Genomic DNA, 21,236 nt, shown 5'->3' with positions numbered 1-21,236 from the left:
TCCTAGGGGGATAGATTGGTAGGAAAAGACCATCGCTCGTTCCCGACCGCCACTCATAAGGAGGACAATCAAAGAACACCTCATGTTTCAAATTTGTTACAGAATGTTTACCATACATGCATGCTACGGGACTTGCAAACTTCAACACAAGTATTTCTCAAATTCACAAATACTCAACTAGCACAACTTTAATCACTACCTCCATATCTCAAAACAATCATCAAGCATCAAACTTCTCTTAGTATTCATCACACTCATAAGAAAGTTTTTACTAGTCTTGAATACCTAGCATATTAGGATTATTTAAGCAAATTACCATGCTATTTAAGACTCTCAAAATAATATAAGTGAAGCATGAGAGAATAATAGTTTCTATAAAACAAAAGTTACCACCGTTCTCTAAAAGATATAAGTGAAGTACTAGAGCAAAAACTATATAACTCAAAAGATATAAGTGAAGCACATAGAGCATTCTAATAATTTCCGAATCATGTGTGTCTCTCTCAAAAGGTGTGTACAGCAAGGATGATTGTGGTAAAGTAAAAAGCAAATAATCAAATCATACAAGACGCTCCAAGCAAAACACATATCATGTGGTGAATAAAAATATAGCCCCAAGTAAAGTTACCGATGGAAGTAGACAAAAGAGGGGATGCCTTCCGGGGCATCCCCAAGCTTTGGCTTTTTGGTGTCCTTAGATTATCTTGGGGTGCCTTGGGCATCCCCAATCTTAGGCTCTTGCCACTCCTTGTTCCATAATCCATCAAGTCTTTCACCCAAAACTTGAAATCTTCACAACACAAAACTTAACAGAAAATCTCGTGAGCTCCGTTAGCGAAAGAAAACAAAACACCACTTCAAGGTACTGTAATGAATTAATTATTTATTTATATTGGTGCTAAACTTACTGTATTCCAACTTCTCTATGGTTTATAAACTATTTTACTAGCCATAGACTCATCAAAATAAGCAAACAACACACGAAAAACAGAATCTGTCAAAAATAGAACAGTCTGTAGTAATTTGTAACTAACGCAAACTTCTAGAACTCCAAAAATTCAGAAAAAAATAGGACGACCTAGACAATTTGTTTATTGATCAGAAGCAATTGGAATCAATATTTTATCACGTTCTGGTGATTTTTAACAATTATTTTCGTGAACATAAAGTTTCTGCAATTTTCAGCAAGATCAAATAACTATCATCCAAGAAGATCCTATAGGTTTAACTTGGCACAAGCACTAATTAAAACATAAAAACAAGTCTAACCAGAGGCTAGATCAAACACTTATTCCTAAACAGAAGCAAAAAGCAAAAAACTAAAAATAAAATTGGGTTGCCTCCCAACAAGCGCTATCGTTTAACGCCCCTAGCTAGGCATAAAAACAAGGATAGATCTAGGTATTGCCATCTTTGGTTTGCAATTCTTTAATGAGACATCTATCATCCTTAGGAGTTTCTTTATTTTTATTAATCATCAAACTTCTAGGCACATAACCAAAAAATTCGTTGGTAGCAAATGGTTCCTTAATGATAGCAAAAAGATTGGGATGAATACTTATAGATTTGAGATCCGCAGTTTCCTTGCTAGAGGATTCACCCTTATTTTTAGGAACATACATAAGCTTGGCAATTTTAGTTGGAGGACTTGGAGTATTTTTTACGGAAGAAAAAGCGGTTCCCAAGTGAGTAATGATACCCTCAAGTTTATTGATTCTAGTGGAATCCTGATTTATTCTTTCATTAACTATGGGTTCCTTCTCCTTAATATTTTTCAAAGTGACTCCTACTTTGGATCCATATTGGGTAATTTGGTTGTGGATCTTTTTATCCAAATTTTCAATTAACTCTACGGTAGCAACTTTATTTTCAATAATTTCAAGTCTTTGCATTACATGCTCCAAAGTTAACATAGTTCCATTAACCAAAAGAGGAGGTGAGCCAAACAAATCTATCATAGCATTATAAGAATCAAAAGTATGGCTACCCAAGAAATTCCCTCCAGTAATGGTATCAAGGATATATCTGTACCAAGGAGTAGCGCCTGCATAGAAATTGCGGAGAAGAACGGAAGTATATTGCTTCCTGGTAGATCTATTTTGAGCATTGCAAATTCTATACCAAGCATCTTTTAGATTTTCTCCTTCCCTTTGCTTAAAATTAAGAACTTCAATTTTGGGAGACAACGGAGAAGATAGGGAACTAGCCATAACGACTAAGCGAAAAAGAGGCGAACGGAAAAGAGAGGGCGAATAAAACGGCAAGGGTGAAGTGGGGGAGAGGAAAATGAGAGGCAAATGGCAAATAATGTAATGTGGGAGATAAGGGTTTGTGATGGGTACTTGGTATGTTGAATTTTGCGTAGACTCCCCGGCAACGGCGCCAGAAATGGCTAGTTGTTGGGAGTCCAAATCTTGACTTGACTTTGCGTAAGCCTCCCCGGCAACGGCGCCAGAAATCCTTCTTGCTACCTCTTGAGCACTGCGTTGGTTTTCCCTTGAAGAGGAAAGGGTGATGCAGCAAAGTAGCGTAAGTATTTCCCTCAGTTTTTGAGAACCAATGTATCAATCCAGTAGGAGGCCACGCACGAGGCCCTCGCACCTACACAAACAAATAAATCCTCGCAACCAATGCGATAAGGGGTTGTCAATCCCTACACGGTCACTTACGAGAGTGAGATCTGATAGATATGATAGGATAATATTTTTGGTATTTTTATGATAAAGATGCAAAGTAAAATAAAAGGTAATAAAAATAACTAAGTGTTGGAAGATTAATATGATGGAAAATAGACCCGGGGGCCATAGGTTTCACTAGAGGCTTCTCTCGAGAGCATAAGTTTTATGGTGGGTGAACAAACTACTGTTGAGCAATTGATAGAATTGAGCATAGTTATGAGAATATCTAGGTATGATCATGTATATAGGCATCACGTCCGAGACAAGTAGACCGACTCCTGCCTGCGTCTACTACTATTACTCCCCACATCGACCGCTATCCAGCATGCATCTAGAGTATTAAGTTCATAAGAACAGAGTAACGCTTTAAGCAAGATGACATGATGTAGAGGGATAAACTCATGCAATATGATATAAACCCCATCTCGTTATCCTCGATGGCAACAATACAATACGTGCCTTGCTGCCCCTACTGTCACTGGGAAAGGACATTGCAAAATTAAACCCAAAGCTAAGCACTTCTCCCATTGCAAGAAAGATCAATCTAGTAGGCCAAACCAAACTGATAATTCGAAGAGACTTGCAAAGATAACCAATCATACATAAAAGAATTCAGAGAAGATTCAAATATTGTTCGTAGATAAATTTGATCATAAACCCACAATTCATCAGTCTCAACAAACACACCGCAAAAGAAGATTCCATCGAATAGATCTCCACGAGAGAGGGGGAGAACATTGTATTGAGATCCAAAAAGAGAGAAGAGGCAATCTAGCTAATAACTATGGACCCGAAGGTCTGAGGTAAACTACTCACACTTCATCGGAGAGGCTATGGTGTTGATGTAGAAGCCCTCCGTGATCGATGCCCCCTCCGGCGGAGCTCCGGAACAGGCCCCAAGATGGGATCTCACGGGTACAGAAGGTTGCGGCGGTGGAATTAGGTTTTTGGCTCCGTATCTGGTAGTTTGGGGGTACGTAGGTGTATATAGGAGGAAGAAGTACGTCGGTGGAGCAATGTGGAGCCCACGAGGGTGGAGGGCACACCCAGGGGGGTAGGCGCGCCCCCTACCTCGTGCCCTCCTGGTTGATGTCTTGACGTAGGGTCCAAGTCCTCTGGATCACGTTCGTTCCAAAAATCACGTTCCCGAAGGTTTCATTCTGTTTGGACTCCGTTTGATATTCTTTTTCTGCGAAACTCTGAAATAGGCAAAAAAAACAATTCTGGGCTGGGCCTCCGGTTAATAGGTTAGTCCCAAAAATAATATAAAAGTGTATAATAAAGCCCATTAATGTCCAAAATAGAATATATTATAGCATGGAACAATAAAAAATTATAGATACGTTGGAGACGTATCACACTGGAAGTACTTCCCAACCGCTGCGCTTCACCATATGTCTTTGCAATACAGCGGTCATAGTTAGATTGCGGCGGAGACGGTGGTGGTCTCTTAAGGGCATCCAGAGTGCGCTTCACTTTCACCGGATCTATCGTTTCCTTCGGAGGTGGAGGTTTCCATTCAAAATGGGCCCGCACTTCGGCTTCCACGATTTCATCGGTTTCCCTGTCAGTCCTCTCATATGGTTGCTTTGGAAGAGGTTTGAGACTTGGACCATATTTGAATTTCTTCCCGCCTCTTGTACTGCTAACCGTCTGAGCGGCGGCGTCTCTCTTCCGCCGTTCCTTAGGCGGTGGAGTCCGCTGACACGCCAGAGGAGGCGGAGGAGGAGGCGGAGTGCCTTGACGCAACGGAGGAGGCGGAGTGCCCTAACACGATAGAGGAGGCGGAGTGCCCTGACGCGACGGAGGAGGAGGAGGAGGAGGCGGAGTGCCCTGACGCAGCGGCGGAGGAGGAGGCATCCAGTTTGGAAGCTGGATGTACTCCTTTCTCCATAGACATGTACTCTTTAAAGCATTTTTCAGATGATTCTCCCCTTCACCTGTAGGGTAGTCAAGCTCCAGCTCCTCAAATCCCTCCATTATTTTCTCCACCATCATAATAGCATGGCCATGTGGAATCGGATGGCAATGAAAAGTTCCCTCAGCTTGAGGAGGTACAATAGAGTTGACCGCCGCCTTCAAGGTCAGGTTCTGCCATTTCGTCATTAGCTCGCAATGTTCAGCCTCCATGATACTATCCATGGGGTAGCGAGGAGCCGTGAAATCAGGCTGAACGAGCTCCATGGAAGCCACGTTGCTTCTCCGCTGAGATGGTGGGGTAGCTTCTAGGGCAGCATCGAAGCAAGGATCTCCGTGTCGCTGAGATGGTTGGCCGGTAGCTCGCTGGCTCTCAAGTTGATCCTCTAGTTTTGCTAATCTTGCACTAATCCTCTGCATTTTGGTTGCTTCCTCTTTCCTCTTTCTCTCTCAGATTCTATAACCACCGCTGTCGGGAAACCCATGCACCCACGGAATGGAGCCTGGTGTGCCTCGTGTTCTTCCAGGGTGCTCAGGATTCCCAAGGGCCTCTGTCAGCTCGTCCTTCTCTCTGTCGGGAATGAACGTCCCTTCCTACGCTACCTTGATATATTTCTGAAGCTTCCGGATGGGTATTGCAAGTTGCTCTTCCGTCCAAACACACTCCCCTGTTTCTAGGTCCAAAGTTCCCCCAACCCCGAAGAACCAAGTCCTTGAACAATCTGGAAAGTGCAATGTCGTTGGTTGGACCCCATTAGCAAGCAGGTCTTGCTCAGCTTTGTCCCACAACGGCCGGGCTTTGTAGTAGCCACCTGACCCCGTGCGATGGTGATACTTCTTCTTTGCAGCATTTTGCTTGTTTGTCAGTGACCTTTTCTTACCCTTCTCCGATTTCTTGTAGGCCACAAATGCAGGCCAGTGATCTCTTATCTTCTCATATCGACCGATGAATTCTAGAGTAAAAACTTTGTGTTCAACTCTTTCTTTCAGTTCCTGAATAGTTCTGCCATCTTCTTAAGAGCAAACGCCTTGACCTTTGACTCTATAACTGGGTTATTCGGCTCCTCCTCTAGCGGTAGGCTGAAATTTGTCATCGGCGAGGTCCAAAGATCATGTTTCTGTCTATCCTGGACATAAGAAACTTCAGGGTCGTCCTTATTCTTATTCCATTGCTGGATGCTGATCGGGACGATGTCGCTAACAACAACTCCGCACTGATGTACAAATGCGTCCTTGGTCCGCTTGGGAGCAATCGGTTGGCCATCTTTCGCGACTTATGTGCTCGTGAACCTTTCATCCTGGCGCAACCTTTTCTTCGAGCCTCGTCTCCTTATGAAAGTTTGGCTCGATCCGGAGGGCTGAAAGAAGAAATAAGAGTTAATATACGTACATACCAAAACAATTCATGCATCAAGTCAGCACAGGCTTAATTAATATATATATATACCTCGCCGGACTTTTTAACAGTTAAGGATCCCTCCTTCGTTCGGACACCGGAGCTGTCATCATGATCTCCTTCCTCCATTGTTCGGTCACTAGAGCCGTCATGAACTCCTTCCTCCTCCATTGTTGGATCACCGGAGCCGTCATCCTCTCCTTCCGGACCATCGGTGTCGTTGAGAAATGACAAGGGATCACGGCGAGGATTATATTCCCCACCAACTGTTCTTGTTCTAAGTCTCTTTCCATAGTTTCTGCAAATATTACAACATGGCAATATAAAAACATGAGAGATGGATTGGTGGCAAACATAGACCTAGCTAATCACAACAAGGAATCATATGCATATATGAGCAATGGATTAGTTGCGGACCGCCTCTCTCATGCATGTCCGACGTCCCCTCTCATGTTGAAGTTATCAGGGTTATACTTTCAGGAGAGGACACTTTGCAAAAAATAATCGATATGCAGGAGATCGATCAAACTATCCATTCTACCCCATTGACCTATGTCGGCCGCCTACCGAATAAATAAAGTCCCTTCGGTTCACTAAGGTAAGACCAGTGAATTAGACGCCAATATATAGTATTATACATAACAATTACGGGTAGGGGCAGGAGGGGGTAGATCAACAACGACGTCGCTCTTTCTTCTAGGGTTTGGGTGGCTTCGATAGTTGGTCGGGCGAGCAGACCGCCTCTCTCTCTCATGCATGTCCGACATCCCCCCTCGTGTCGAAGTTATCGGGGAGGGGGTAGATCGACAACGATGCTCTTTCTTCTAGGGTTTGGGTGGCCTCGATAGTTGGTCGGGCGAGCGGACCGCCTCTGTCTCATGCATGTCCGACGTCCCCCCTCATGTCAAAGTTATCGAAGAGGGGGTAGATCGACAACGACGCTCTTTCTTCTAGGGTTTGGGTGGCCTCGATAGTTCGTCGGGCGAGCGGACCGCCTCTCTCTCATGCATGTCTGACGTCCCCCCTCATGTCGAAGTTATCGGGGAGGGAGTAAATTTTAACTTAGTGAGTCTTTTAATTAACTCATTTTGAATATATGAACATTTTAACTTAGGAACTTAGTAACTTGGTAAATTTTAACTAATTTCTATGAACAAAAAAATATTCTATGAACAAAAAAACCAATGGGAATATGTTCACATGAGCTAAAGATCGGCGGGCTCGGCATCGGGGCAGGGAGCGGTGGCCGGCATCGGGGGCTCGGCGTCGGGGCAAGGAGCGGCGGTCGGCGTCGGGGCAGGGAGCAGCGACCGGCGTCGGGGGCTTGGCGTCGCGGCAGGGACGGCGTCGGGGCGGCGACGAGGAGCTACAGAAAAAAATTGACCAAGTTTTCATACATCACAATGAACATCAAAATGAACTCTAAATAAATTGAAAGACAAAAAATTGACCAAGTTACTACAGAAAAATCATCATCATCATCTATCATCACAATCAAATAAAGAACTCTATATATCATCATCATCATCTAAAAATCATCGTCATCATATCATCTACAGAAAAATTCTAAAGAAAAAATAATCTATATATCACCATAATGAAAATAATCTATAGATCACCATAATAAAAATGATCTATATATCATAATCATCATATCATCTATATATACTACATAAAAAATTATCTAACAAAATTACAATAGAAAAATTAATTGTTTTCAACAGAGCATCATATATATATCATCATATCTCATCAAATCATCTAACATAATGAAAATCATCTATATATCATCATCATCATATCATCTATATATACTACAGAAAAACATCATCATATCATCTATATATCATCATCATATACATCATCTATATATATCATCATCATATCATCATCAAAGAACTATATCAGCAGGGGCAGCGAGCTCACTAGGGGCGGCGACGAGGAGGCAGGGCACGGCGACGGCGACGGCGGGGCAGGGGCGCAGCGACGGCCACGTCGGGGCACGGGCGCACGGTGACGGCAATGAGGCATGGGCGCGGTGACGGCGACGAGGAGGCAGGGCACGATGAGGGGAGCGGGGGACGGCGTCGGGGCAGGGAGCAGCGGCCGTTGTCAGGGCAGGGACGCGCGGCGATGCCGACGTCAGGGCAGGGGCGCACGGCGACGGCGATGAGGCAGGGGCACGGCGACGAGGAGGAGGAGGCAGGGCACGCGATGGGAGAGGGGGATGGTGACGGGGCAGGGACCAGCGGCCGGCGTCAGGGTAGGGACAGCGACAACGACGAGGAGCGGGCGGAGCAGCCTGGCAACATCGTGGCGTAGGGCGTCGGTGTCGGGGGAGAATATGAGAAATTGGGGAAAATCCTAAGTGCTGGCTTATATAGCCACACATTTAGTCCCGGTTTGTGGCACCAATCGGGACCAATACCACCCTTTCGTCCCGGTTCGAGCCACCAACAGGGACCAAAGGTCAGTTTTTGCCAGCTGAAAGGGCGGGAAGCACAGCCCATTGGTCCCGGTCGGTGGCTTAAACCGGGACGAAAGGGTGGCATTGGTCCCGGTTGGTGCCACAAACCGGGACTAAAGGGTGGCATTGGTCCCGGTTGGTGCCACCAACCGGGACGAATGGGCTGCGGCTGGCGCGGCGTTGGGCGGGTGGATGTTTAGTCCCAGCTCGCTAGCTGAGAGGCGTCGAGAGTGTTTTATAAGCGCTGCGGCGCCAACCCTTTCGAGATCCTCTCTTATGTAGGCCTACGAGCCTAAACACACTCTCTCTGCCTGTGGGCCTACTGGACCTGCTGCGGGACTGCATCCTGGCCCAACTAGTGAGTTGGGTTTCTAGTCGAATGCAGGCTGTGGTGGCCCAGAAGGCGGCATTTTTTTAAAAAAAAATCCAGTATTATTTTTGTTTTTTGCTTTATTTATTTTCTTTTGTTTCTACTTACAGCTAAATACTTAGAGTTTTTAAGTGATTCTTTTTTGCTTTAGGTCACAAAAATTATAAACTTTCTGTTAATGCCATTAGTTTTCAAATGTGAATAGTTTAAATTTGAATTATTTGAAATTTGTGTGAATCACTAGTTTGTGAATAACTTTACTTTAAAAATAGATTTTTGAGTGATTCTTTTTCCTGCTATTTAATATTAGTGTGTTTTATCATTTTATTCAATTTGGTAATTTTAGGTTATATTAAATGGGTGTTTTAATCAAAAACAAATTTTGTTATTTTAGTTTGCTATTAAAGTTTCTAACAAAGAAATATTTATGAAAATTCTTTTTGCTATTAATGTTTTGAACAAAAAATACTTTGATAATTTTAGTTGCATAAATTTTATATAATTTTAGTTTCAAAAATACTAGAGGTTTATAAAAAAAATTAGTTGATTCTTTTTGCTGTTGAAGAATATTATAGTTTTGTTTTAGTTGACATAACAAAAAAATTGATTCTTTTTAGTTCATTCTTTTTGCTATTAGAGTTTTGTAAAAGCTTTTTAGTTCATTCTTTTTGCTATTAGTTCATTCTTTGAGCTAAATGACCCTGAAATTGAAAAGCACTACAAATGAACTCTGAACATGTTGAAACTTGGCATGGTATCATCATTTCACCCACGTAGCATGTGCTAGAAAGTTGAGAGGGTTACGGCAAAAACTGGATGCACTTCGTGTACAAACTGGAAAATCTCTTTCAAAGTATCAGGGTTTCGGACGAAAACTCATGTGTTACATAGGCATTTCATATTTTTTAAACTTATTTGAATTCCAGACTTTTTGTGCGTTCAATATGCACCATTCAATGCCACATCATCAATTTTCAACCCTTTATGACTTCATTTGCTATTTTTCATGCATTTAATCTTTTCTTTGAGCTAAATGAACCTGAAATTGAAAAGCAGTGCAAATGAACTCTGAAAAGGTTGAAAGTTGGCATGGTATCATTATTTCACCCACATAGCATGTGCTAAAAAGTTGAGAGGGTTACGACAAAAACTGGATGCACTTCATGTACAAAATGGACAATCACTTTCGAAGTATCAGGGTTTCGGACGAAAACTCATATGTTACAAAGGCATTTCATTTCTTCACATGTAACTCGGTGATATTCTAGATCAAAGGCATCATCAGAATAGTTGTGGAGAGAAAGTCTTCACTTTTTTTCACGTGTGTCCCTTGCTTATTGCGCTGTAACCATGGATAATTTTCATCGTTTAACAGGGTGCTTGGGTCAGCCTTGACTTTGAAGGGAAGAATTTTATGAAACTTTTTATAATCTTCAGACATGTCTGTCTTGCCCAACACTCCCACGATGTCTCTTTTCCCTGAAAGAACTATGTGGTGCTTTGGTTCCTTGTATGATGTATTCGCTTCCTTATCTTTTCTTTTTCTCGGTTTGGTAGACATGTCCTTCACATAGAAAACATGCGCCACATCATTGGCTAGGACGAATGGTTCGTCTGTGTACCCAAGATTGTTGAGATCCACTTTTGTCGTTCCGTACTGTGGGTCTACCTGTACCCCGCCTCCTGACAGATTGACCCATTTGCACCGAAACAAAGGGACCTCAAAATCATGTCCATAGTCAAGTTCCCATATGTCCACTATGTAACCATAATATGTGTCATTTCTCCTCTTGGTTGCTGCATCAAAGCGGACACCACTGTTTTGGTTGGTGCTCTTTTGATCTTGGGCGATCGTGTAAAATGTATTCCCATTTATCTCGTACCCTTTGTGAGTCAATACGGTCGAAGATGCCCCCTGGCCAACGAGTACAACTCATCTGCAACAGTGGTGTTACCCATGAGATGTGTTTGCAACCAACTGCCAAAAGTCCTGATGTGTTCACATGTAATCCAGTCGCCACACTGCTCTGGGTGTTTGGAGCGTAGAATATTCTTATGTTCATTGACATATGGGGTCACCAAGGTAGAATTCTGTAGAACCGTTTATTGTGCTTGAGACCAAGAATGCCCATCCCTACATATTATTGAGTCCATTCCTAGCGTGCCTTTTCCAATGAGTCTTCCCTCATACCGCGATTGAGGGAGACCAATCTTCTTAAGGTCAGGAATGAAGTCAACACAAAACCCAATGACCTCCTCTGTTTGATGGCCCGTGGAGATGCTTCCTTCTGGCCTAGCACGGTTACAAACATATTTCTTTAAGACTCCCATGAACCTCTCAAAGGGGAACATATTTTGTAGAAATACAGGGCCCAGAACGGCAATCTCGTCGACTAGATGAACTAGGACATGCGTCATGATATTGAAGAAGGATGGTGGGAACACCAGCTTGAAACTAACAACACATTGCACCAAATCACTCCTAAACCTTGGTAGGATTTCTAGATCGATTACCTTCTGAGAGATTGCATTGAGGAATGCACATAGCTTCACAATGGCTAATCAAACGTTTTCCAGTAGAAGCCCCCTCAATGCAGCCGGAAGCAGTTGCATCATAATCACGTGGCAGTCATGAGACTTTAGGTTCTGGAACTTTTTCTCTGGGATATTTGTTATTCCCTTTATATTGGACGACAAGCCAGACATGACCTTCATACTGAGCAGGCATTCAAAGAAGATTTCCTTCTCTTCTTTGGTAAGAGCATAGCTAGCAGGACCTTCATACTGCTTTCTATGCATGCCGTCTTTTTCGTGCACACATTGCTGGTCCTCCCGTGCCTCCGGTGTATCTTTTGTCTTCACATACACGTCCAAGAATCCTAGCAGGTTCAAGCAAAGATTCTTTGTCACGTGCATCACGTCGATTGCAGAGCGGACCTCTAGGTCTTTCCAATAGGGTAGGTCCCAAAATATAGATTTCTTCTTCCACATGGGTGCGCGTCCCTCAGCATCATTCAGAACAGATAGTCCGCCAGGACCCTTTCCAAATATTACTTGTAAATCATTGACCATATCAAGTATGTGATCACCAGTACAGAGGGCGGGCTTCTTCCGGTGCTCTGCCTCACCTTTGAAATGCTTGCCTTTCTTTGGACATTGATGGTTGGTCGGAAGAAATCGATGATGCCCCAGGTACACATTCTTCCTGCATTTGTCCAAATATATACTTTCGGTGTCATCTAAACAGTGCATGCATGCGTGTTATCCCTTGTTTGTCTATCCTGAAAGGTTACTGAGAGCAGGCCAATCATTGATGGTTACAAACAGCCACGCATGTAGGTCAAATTCCTCCTGGTTGTCATCATCCCACACACGTACACCTTTTCCATTCCACAGCTGTAAAAGTCCTTCAACTAATGACCTTAGGTACACATCAATGTCGTTGCCGGGTTGCTTAGGGCCTTGGATGAGCACTGGCATCATAATGAACTTCCGCTTCATGCACAACCAAGGAGGAAGGTTATAGATACATAGAGTCACGGGCCAGGTGATATGATTTCTGCTCTGCTCCCCAAAAGGATTAATGCCATCCGCGCTTAAACCAAACCACACGTTCCTTGCGTCACCTGCAAAGTCCCTCCACGTTCTCTCAATTTTTCTCCACTGCGACCCGTCAGCAGGTGATCTCAACTTCCCGTCTTTCTTACGGTACTCTTTGTGCCATCGCATCAACTTGGCATGCTCTTTGTTTCTGAACAAATGTTTCAACCATGGTATTATAGGAGCATATCACATCACCTTGGCAGGAACCCTCTTCCTAGGGCGCTCGCCCTCAACATCACCAGGGTCATCTCGTCTGATCTTATACGCAATGCACCGCATATCGGGCATGAGTTCAAATCCTCGTACGCACCGCGGTAGAGGATGCAGTCATTAGGGCGCATGTATCTTCTGCACCTCCAATCCTAGAGGGCATAGAACCTTATTTGCTTTGTACGTACTTTCGGGCAATTCATTATCCTTTGGAAGCTTCGTCTTCAATGTTTTCAGTAGCTTCTCAAATCCATTGTCAGATACACCATTGTCTGCCTTCCATTGCAGCAATTCCAGTGTGGTACCGAGCTTTGTGTTGTCATCTTCGCAATTTGGGTACAACCTTTTTTGTGATCCTCTAACATGCGATGGAACTTCAACTTCTCCCTTTCACTTTGGCACTGTCTCTTTGCATCAATAATGACCCGGCGAAGATCATCATCGGGCACATCGTTTGGTTCCTCTTGATCTTCAGCTTCCCCCGTTGCAGCATCACCGTATTCAGGGGGCGGATAGTTGTCATCATCCTCTTCTTCTTCCTTGTCTTCCATCATAACCCCTCTTTCTCCGTGCTTGGTCCGAACATTATAGTGTGGCATGAAACCCTTCTCAAGAAGGTGGATGTGAAGGGTTTTCGAGTCAGAGTAAGACTTCGTATTCCCACAGATAGGGCATGGACAACACATAAAACCATTCTGCTTGTTTGCCTCGGCCACTTCGAGAAAATTATGCAGGCCCTTAATGTACTCGGAGGTGCGTCTGTCACCGTACATCCATTGGCCGTTCATCTGCGTGCATTATATATAATTATGTATGTCAAAAACCATTACAGAACATCATGAATAGAGAAGTGACCAAATTAATAGAAGTTCATCATCACATTAAAACCAAAGTACAGTAGTGATCAAATGTTATTACTGAAAAAAAAATACATAAAGTTCATACATAGTTCTCATTGAACAACATACAACTCTCTAGAGCATCTAATTATAACATACATTGAAACTATGTAACATTTCAATGCAACAACAAATGCGATCATAATCGCAACTAAGGTAACAATTGATCCAACGGCATAATGATACCAAGCCTCAGTATGAATGGCATATTTTCTAATCTTTCTAATCTTCAAGCGCATTGCATCCATCTTGATCTTGTGATCATCGACGAGATCCGCAACATGCAAATCCAATTCCATCTTCTCCTCCTCAATTTTTTCAATTTTTTCATCAAGTAATTGTTTTCTTTTTCAACTAAATTTAACCTCTCGATAAGAGGGTCGATTGGAATTTCTGGTTCACATACCTCCCATATAAAAACATCTATGTCACATTGGTCGGCATAATTGCCATAAACACTAAATGAAACAAATAGTTATAAAAGATGATATACCACATCCGAATCATAGACAGGACGAGGGCCCACGGGGGCGGATGCCAAAACCATGGCAATATATAATAACAAACAATAATAAAAGTAAGAAAACTATACAAGTATCTATCTAAATCATACAAGTAAGAATTTTTTAAAAGAAGATAAGAACAAGAGGCTCACCACGGTGGTGCCCGCGACGAGATCGGCATGGGCGATCGATGGCGGTGAGGACGGGGACGGGACGGGACATACCGCCAAACCTAGAAAAATCTTGAGGAAAATGGAGCTTGGAGGCCGAGCTTGGAGAGGAGAAAGCTTAAGTGTGGCTCGAGCATTTCATCGAACACCTCATGTGCATAGGAGGTGAGAGCTAGAGCAACACACACCTCTCCCACATGGCCGGCCAAAAAACAGAGCACTGGGCGAGCGGGAAGGGGCGGGGGTATATATAGGCTTCTCTTTATTCCCGGTTTGTGGCTTAAACTGGGACTAAAGGACAGCCTTTGGTCATGGTTCCAGCCACAAACCGAGACTAAAGGTGCTGGGCCAGGAGCAAGGCCCATTGGTCCCGGTTCGTGTCTAGAACCGGGACCAAAAATGTCGGACGAACCAGGACCAATGGCCCCCGAGGCCCGGCCGGCGCCCTGGCCTCACGAACCAGGACAGATGCACCCTTTGGTCCTGGTTTGTGAGTGAACCGGGATTAATACCCTTATCCTGGCCTCAACCAAAGCCCCGTGTTTCTACTAGTGGAAGAAGCAATTGGCGCCGAAGTCTAGTTTCGCTCGCCTCCAACCGCCACTTTGGCATTATTGTTGGGGAACGCAGTATTTCAAAAAAGTTCCTACGATCACGCAAGATCTATCTAGGAGATGCATAGCAACGAGACGGGAGAGTGTGTCCATGTACTCTCGTAGACCGAAAGCGGAAGCGGTTGATGTAGTTGAACTTCTTCTCGTTCCGAGCGATCAAGCACCGAACGTACAGCAGCTCCGAGTTCTGCACACGTTCAGCTCGATGACTTCCCTCGAACTCTTGATCCAGCAAAGTGTCGAGGGAGAGTTCCGTCAGCACGACGGCAGGTGACGGTGATGGTGAAGTGATCCGTGCGGGCTTCGCCTAAGCACTACGTGAATATGACCGGAGGCGTAAACTGTGGAGGGGGCGCCGCACACGGCTAACAATGTTTATTGTGTGTTCTAGCGGTGCCCCAAGTAGGAGGAATCCTACTTGGGGTCCTCCCAATTCGGCCTCCCCCTTTCCTATTCCGATTCGGAGTAGGAAGGGAAGAAGGGGAAGGGGGAATCCTATTCCCTTTTTCCTTTCCTCCTTCCCCTTTTCTACTCCAATTTGGCCAGCCCATAAGGGAGGGGCGCACCAGCCCCTTAGGGGCTGGTCTGTCCCCCTCTTGGCCCATTAAGGCCCATGTAGTAGCCGGGGGGATGCCCGGAACCCCTTCCGGTGGCCCGATATGCACCCGGTACCCCCGGAACACTTTCGGTGTCTGAATATCATCATCCAATATATGAATATTTACCTCTCGACCATTTTGAGACTCCTCGTCATGTCCGCGATCTCATCCGGGACTCCGAACAACATTCGGTCACCAAATCACATAACTCGTATAATACAAAATCGTCATCAAACGTTAAGCGTGTGGACCCTACGGGTTCGAGAACTATGTAGACATGACCGGGACACCTCTCCGGTCAATAACCAACAGCGGAACCTGGATGCTCATATTGGTTCCCACATATTCTATGAAGATCTTTATCTGTCATACCGTAATGACAACATACGTTATTCCCTTTGTCATCGGTATGTTACTTGCCCGAGATTCCATCGTCGGTATCTTCATACCTAGTTCAATCTTGTTACCGGCAAGTCTCTTTACTTGTTCCGTAATACATCATCCCGCAACTAACTCATTAGTCACATTGCTTGCAAGGCTTATTATGATGTGCATTACCGAGAGGGCCTAGAGATACCTCTACGATACTCGGAGTGACAAATCCTAATCTCGATCTATGCCAACCCGACAAACACCTTCGGAGATACCTGTAGAGCATCTTTATAATCACCCAGTTACGTTGTGATGTTTGATAGCACACAAAGTATTACTCCGGTATCCGGGAGTTGCATAATCCCATAGTCGAAGGAATATGTATATGACATGAAGAAAGCTATAGCAATAAAACTGAACGATCAGCATGCTAAGCTAACGGATGGGTCTTGTCCATCACATCATTCTCCTAATGATGTGATCCCGTTTATCAAATGACAACACATGTCTATGGTTAGGAAACTTAACCATCTTTGATTAACGAGCTAGTCTAGTAGAGGCTTACTAGGGACACGGTGTTTTGTCTATGTATTCACACATGTATCAAGTTTCCGGTTAATACAATTCTAGCATGAATAATAAAAATTTATCATGATACAAGGAAATATAAATAAGAACTTTATTATTGCCTCTAGGGCATACTTCCTTCAGTCTCCCACTTGCACTAGAGTCGGTAATCTAGTTCACATCGTCATGTGATTTAACACCAATAGTTCACATCTTTATGTGATTAGTTCACATCGCCATGTGACTAACACCCAAAGGGTTTACTAGAGTCAATAATCTAGTTCACATCGCTATTTGATTAACACCCAAATAGTACTAAGGTGTGATCATGTTTTGCTTGTGAGAGAAGTTTAGTCAACGGGTCTGCCACATTTAGAGTCGTATGTATTTTGCAAATTTCTATGTCTACAATGCTCTGCATGGAGCTACTCTAGCTAATTTCTCCCACATTCAATATGTATCTAGATTGAGACTTAGAGTCATCTAGATCAGTGTCAAAGTTTGGATCGACGTAACTCTTTACGACGAACTCTTTATCACCTCCATAACCGAGAAACATATCCTTATTCCACTAAGGATAATTTTGACCACTGTCCAGTGATCCACTCCTGGATCACTATTGTACCCATTTGCCAGCCATGTGGCAAGGTACACAATAGGTCTGGTATACAACATGGCATACTTTATAGAACCTATGGCTGAGGCATAGAGAATGACTTTCATTCTCTCTCTATCCTCTGTCGTGGTCGGGCTTTGAGTCTTACTCAAATTCACACCTTACAATACAGGCAAGAACTCCTTCTTTGACTGATCCATTTTGAACTCCTTCAAAATCTTGTCAAGTTATGTACCCATTGAAAAGTCTTATCAAGCTTCTTGATATATCTTTATAGATCTTGATGCCTAATATATAAGCAGCTTCACCGAGGTCTTTCATTGAAAAATTCTTATTCAAGTATCCTTTTATGCTATCCAGAAATTCTATATCGTTTCCAATCAACAATATGTCATCCACATATAATATCAGAAATGCTACAGAGCTCCCACTCACTTTCTTGTAAATACAGGCTTCACCATAAGTCTGTATAAAACCATATGCTTTGATCACCACATCAAAGCATATATTCCAACTCCGAGATGCTTGCACCAGTCCATAGATGGATCGCTGGAGTTTGCACACTTTGTTAGCACCTTTAGGATCTACAACACCTTATGGTTGCATCATATACAACTCTTCTTTGAGACATCCATTACGGAATGCAGTTTTGACAACCATTTGGCAGATTTCATAAAATGCGGCAATTGCTAACATGATTCGTACAGACTTAAGCATCGCTACGGGTGAGAAAGTCTCATCGTAGTCAACCCCTTGAACTTGTCGAAAAACCTTTTTGCAACAAGTCAAGATTTGTAGATAGTAACCCTACCATCAACGTCCGTCTTCCTCTTGAAGATCCATTTATTCTCAATGGCTCGCCGATCATCGGGCAAGTCCACCAAAGTCCAGACTTTGTTCTCATACATGGATCCTATCTCAGATTTGATGGCCTCAAGCCATTTATCGAAATCTGGGCTCATCATCGCTTCCTCATAGTTCGTAGGTTTGTCATGGTCTCGTAACATGACTTCCAGAATAGGATTACCGTACCACTGTGGTGCGGAACATGCCGCGGTTGACCTACGAGGTTTGGTAATAACTTGATCTGAAGTTTTCATGATCATTATCATTAGCTTCCTCTCTAGTTGGTGTAGGCATCACTGGAACTGATTTATGTGATGAACTACTTTCCAATTCGAGAGAAGGTACAATTACCTCATCAAGTTTTAGTTCCCTCCCACTCACTTCTTTCGAGAGAAACTCCCTCTCTAGAAAGGATCCATTCTTAGAAACAAAGATCTTGCCTTCGGACCTGTGATAGAAGGTATACCCAACAGTTTCTTTTGGGTATCCTATGAAGACGCACTTCTCCGATTTGGGTTCGAGCTTAACAGGCTGAAGCTTTTTCACATAAGCATCGCAACCCCAAACTTTAAGAAACGACAGCTTAGGTTTCTTGCCAAACCATAGTTCATATGGTGTCGTCTCAACAGATTTAGATGGTGCCCTCTTTAACATGAATGCAACTGTCTCCAATGCATAACCCCAAAACGATAGTGGTAAATCGGTAAGAGACATCATAGATCGTACCATATCTAATAAAGTACGGTTATGACTTTCGGACACACCATTATGCTGTGGTGTTCCAGGTGGCGTGAGTTGTGAAACTATTCCACATTGTTTTAAATGAAGCCAAACTCGTAACTCAAATATTCGCCTCCGCGGTCAGATCGTAGAAACTTTATTTTCTTGTTACGATGATTCTCCACTTCACTCTGAAATTCTTTGAACTTTTTCAAATGTTTCACACTTGTGTCTCATTAAGTAGATATATCCATATCTGCTCAAATCATCTGTGAAGGTTAGAAAGTAATGATACCCACCCCGAGCCTCAACACTCATCGGACTGCATACATCGGTATGTATTATTTCCAATAAGTCAGTGGCTCACTCCATTGTTCCGGAGAACGAAGTCTTAGTCATCTTGCCCATGAGGCATGGTTCGCAAGCATCAAATGATTCATAATCAAGTGAATCCAAAAGTCCATCCGCATGGAGTTTCTTTATGCGCTTTACACCAATATGACCTAAACGGCAGTGCCACAAGTATGTTGCACTATCATTATCAACTTTGCATCTTTTGGCATCAATATTATGAATATGTGTATCACTACGATCGAGATTCAATAAACCATTTTATATATGACCATAGAAGGTTTTATTCATGTAAACAGAACAACAATTATTCTTTGACTTAAATGAATAACCGTATTGCAATAAACATGATCCACTCATATTCATGCTCAACGCAAACACCAAATAACATTTATTTTAAGTTCAACACTAATCCCGAAGGTAAAAGGAGTGTGCGATGGTGATCTTATCAATCTTGGAATCATTTCCAACACACATCGTCACCTTGCCCTTAACTAGTCTCTGTTCACTTTGCAACTCCTGTTTCGAGTTACTAATCTTAGCAATTGAACCGGTATCAAATACCCTGGGTAACTATGAACACTAGTAAAGTACACAACAATAACATGTATATCAAATATACTTTTGTTCACTTTGCCATCCTTCTTATCCGCCAAGTATTTGGGGTAGTTCTACTTCCAGTAACCATTCCCAGGAGTGGTCTTCTTCACAGGAGTGGCAACATGCTTTGGGCTTCTTCACAGGAGAGGCAACATGCTTTGGGCTTCTTCACAGGAGTGGCAACATGCTTGCCATTCTTCTGGAAGTTCTCTTTCTTTCCCTTGCCCTTTTACTTGAAACTAGTGGTCTTATCAACCATCAACACTTGACGCTTTTTCTTGATTTCTACCTTTGCCGATTTCAGCATCGCGAAGAGCTTGGGAATGGTTTCCGTTATCCCTTGCATATTATAGTTCATCACGAAGTTCTAGTAACTTGGTGATAGTGACTAGTGAACTCTGTTAATCACTATCTTATCTGGAAGATTAACTCCCACTTGATTCAAGTGATTGTAGTACTCAGACATTCTGAGCACATGCTCACTAGCTGAGCTATTCTCCTCCATCTTGTAGGCAAAGTACTTGTCAGAGGTCTCATACCTCTTAACACGGGCATGAGTCTGAAATGCCAATTTCAGCTCTTGGAACATCTCATATGCTCCGTGGCGTTCAAAACGTTTTTGAAGTCCCGGTTCTAAGACGTAAAGTATGGCGCTCTAAACTATCAAGTAGTCATCATACTGAGCTTGTCAAACGTTCATAACGTCTGCATCAGCTCCTGCAATAGGTCTGTCACCTAGCGGTGTATCAAGGACATAATTCTTCTGTGCAGCAATGAGGATAATCCTCAGATCACGGACCCAGTCCGCATCATTGCTGCTATCATCTTTCAACCTAGTTTTCTCTAAGAACATATCAAAAATTAAACAGGGGATCTATACGCGAGCTATTGATCTACAACATATATATGCAAATATTATCAGGACTAAGTTCATGATAAATTAAGTTCAATTAATCATATTACTTAAGAACTCGCACTTAGATAGACATCCCTCGAGTCATCTAAATGATTACGTGATCCAAATCAACTAAACCATGTCCGATCATCACGTGAGATGGAGTAGTCTTCAATGGTGAACATCTCTATGTTGATCATATCTACTATATGGTTCACGTTCGACCTTTCGGTCTCAGTGTTGCGAGGCCATATCTGCATATGCTAGGCTCGTCAAGTTTAACCCGAGTATTCTGCACGTGCAAAAACTGGCTTGCACCCGTTGTATGTGAACATAGAGCTTATCACACCCGATCATCACGTGATGTCTCGGCACGACGAACTGTAGCAACGGTGCACAGGGAGAACACTAGTACCTTGAAATTTAGTGAGGGACCATCTTATAATGCTACCGCCGTACTAAGCAAAATAAGATGCATAAAGGATAAATATCACACGCAATCAAAATATGTGATGTGATATGGCCATCATCATCTTGTGCCTTTGATCTCCATCTCGAAAGCATCGTCATGATCTCCATCGTCACCGGCTTGACACCTTGATCTCCATCGTAGCATCGTTGTCGTCTCACCAACTATTGCTTCTATGACTATCGCTACCGCTTAGTGATAAAGTAAAGCAATTACATGGCGATTGCATTTCATACAATAAAGCGACAACCATAAGGCTCCTGCCAGTTGCCGATAACTTTTACAAAACATGATCATCTCGTACAAAAACTTATATCACATCATGTCTTGACCATATCACATCACAACAAGCCTTGCAAAAACAAGTTAGACGT

This window comes from Aegilops tauschii, chromosome 4, assembly GCF_002575655.3.
Source record: "Aegilops tauschii subsp. strangulata cultivar AL8/78 chromosome 4, Aet v6.0, whole genome shotgun sequence".
In the NCBI taxonomy this organism is placed as follows: Eukaryota; Viridiplantae; Streptophyta; class Magnoliopsida; order Poales; family Poaceae; genus Aegilops; species Aegilops tauschii.
This window is presented reverse-complemented; position numbering follows the sequence as displayed.